We start from the raw sequence: 2580 nt of genomic DNA on the forward strand, positions 1-2580 counted from the left end.
AGGCCCTCCGGCACCACCCGGGGCGTGGGCCCGGATGGCATATGCGCGAAGGGACGCTGGGGCCGAGCCGGAGCGGGTCCGATGTAGGACAACTAGGGCAGACGGGTCGTCTCGATCTCGCTTCAAATCGGGCTTGCCGGGCGGCAATAGAGGCAGACCTGCAGGGCCGGAGGAATCCCCCACCTGGGTAACCGGCTGACGCCGGCCGGTGAGGGCCGCTCCGTGGCAAGTCGTGTTTACCAGAGGGTTAGAGGGGAAAGGGGAAGTGGGCCGGGGCTTTTCCCAGGTCCGAGCCCCTGTCGCTCAAGTCCTGGGAAGCCCCGAGTACCTGGACGGAGGTCCAGGATTTCATTCATACGGGAAAAGTTGAAAATGTGTCCGAGACAGCGCCCCCTAGGCGGACGCGCGCTCCGGACCGAGCCCCTGTCGCTCAAGCACCAAGTACCTGGGTGGAATCAGTTCCAGGATTTCATTCATGCGGGAAAAGTTGAAAATGTGTCCGGGACAGCGCCCCCTAGGCGGACACACGCTCCGGACAGAGCCCCTGTCGCTCAAGCCCTGGAAGCCCTAAGTACCTGGGTGGAATCAGTTCCAGGATTTCATCCATGCGGGAAAAGTTGAAAATGTGTCCGGGACAGCGCCCCCTAGGCGGACACACGCTCCGGACAGAGCCCCTGTCGCTCAAGCCCTGGAAGCCCTAAGTACCTGGGTGGAATCAGTTCCAGGATTTCATCCATGCGGGAAAAGTTGAAAATGTGTCCGGGACAGCGCCCCCTAGGCGGACACACGCTCCGGACAGAGCCCCTGTCGCTCAAGCCCTGGAAGCCCTAAGTACCTGGGTGGAATCAGTTCCAGGATTTCATTCATGCGGGAAAAGTTGAAAATGTGTCCGGGACAGCGCCCCCTAGGCGGACACACGCTCCGGACAGAGCCCCTGTCGCTCAAGCCCTGGAAGCCCTAAGTACCTGGGTGGAATCAGTTCCAGGATTTCATCCATGCGGGAAAAGTTGAAAATGTGTCCGGGACAGCGCCCCCTAGGCGGACACACGCTCCGGACAGAGCCCCTGTCGCTCAAGCCCTGGAAGTCCTAAGTACCTGGGTGGAATCAGTTCCAGGATTTCATTCATGCGGGAAAAGTTGAAAATGTGTCCGAGATAGCGCCCCTTAGGCGGACACAGGTGTCTGCATGAGCCCCTGTCGCTCAGAAGCTGGAAGAGCAGTTTGAAAAAGGACCGGGGTAAAGAGGGGGGAAGCACCATATATGTGTCCGGGAAGGCGCCCCTCGGGCGGACACAGGTGTCTGCATGAGCCCCTGTCGCTCAGATGCTGGAAGATCAGTTTGAAAAAGGACCGGGGTAAAGAGGGGGGAAGCACCATATATGTGTCCGGGAAGGCGCCCCTCGGGCGGACACAGGTGTCTGCATGAGCCCCTGTCGCTCAGATGCTGGAAGATCAGTTTGAAAAAGGACCGGGGTAAAGAGGGGGGAAGCACCATATATGTGTCCGGGAAGGCGCCCCTCGGGCGGACACAGGTGTCTGCATGAGCCCCTGTCGCTCAGATGCTGGAAGATCAGTTTGAAAAAAGAACCAGAGGATAGAGGGGAAAAACACCATATTTGTGTCCGAAAATAGCTCACTTTGACTCGGACGCGTTCCCTGTGATTTCAGCCTGTCAGACATGGTGCACATAGTAACGAGATGGAGGTGTTTTGGTCGACCAGGTAAAAAACGAAAAATCGAGAGAAGGTAAAAAGTAGGTGAAAAATTAAGCCTCTCTCGTTAAGGTACTTAGAAAAAATCCCAAAAAAAAAATGAACTCCCATTGAAATGAATGGGGAAAATTTTTTTTCTCGTTTTTTTTCTAAGTACAACAACGAGAGAAGGTAAAAAATGGTTTTTTTTAGCCTCTCTCGTTAAGGTACTTAGAAAAAAACCCAGATTTTTTATTTTCTCGTTTTTTTTCTAAGTACAACAACGAGAGAAGGTAAAAACAGGTGCTTTTTAGCCTCTCTCGTTAAGGTACTTGGAAAAAATCCGAGACATGTTTGGTCTTCCCCACTGACAGTGCGCCTTTGCTGGGTAAGTTGTGGACGTGCCAGGCACCCCCGGGACACCGGTGGAACGCGGCCGGACTCGTGGTACTCCAACCCGGGCATAATTTTGGATATTTCCCGGTCCTTTTTTTCCCCACTTTCCCAACTTTTCTTCCGAATCACAGTGCGCCTTTGCTGGGTAAGTTGTGGACATGGCAGGCACCCCCGGGACACCGGTGGAACGCGGCCGGACTCGTGGTACTCCAACCCGGGCATAATATTGGATCAAATTCGGGACTTTTGCCCACTTTCCCAACTTTTCTTCCCAATCACAGTGCGCCTTTGCTGGGTAAGTTGTGGACATGGCAGGCACCCCCGGGACACCGGTGGAACGCGGCCGGACTCGTGGTACTCCAACCCGGGCATAATTTTGGATATTTTCCGGTCCTTTTTTTCCCCACTTTCCCAACTTTTCTTCCCAATCACAGTGCGCCTTTGCTGGATAAGTTGTGGACATGGCAGGCACCCCCGGGACACCGGTGGAACG

The sequence above is a fragment of the Nerophis lumbriciformis genome, unplaced genomic scaffold (genome assembly GCF_033978685.3).
Source record: "Nerophis lumbriciformis unplaced genomic scaffold, RoL_Nlum_v2.1 HiC_scaffold_142, whole genome shotgun sequence".
Classification (NCBI taxonomy): domain Eukaryota; kingdom Metazoa; phylum Chordata; class Actinopteri; order Syngnathiformes; family Syngnathidae; genus Nerophis; species Nerophis lumbriciformis.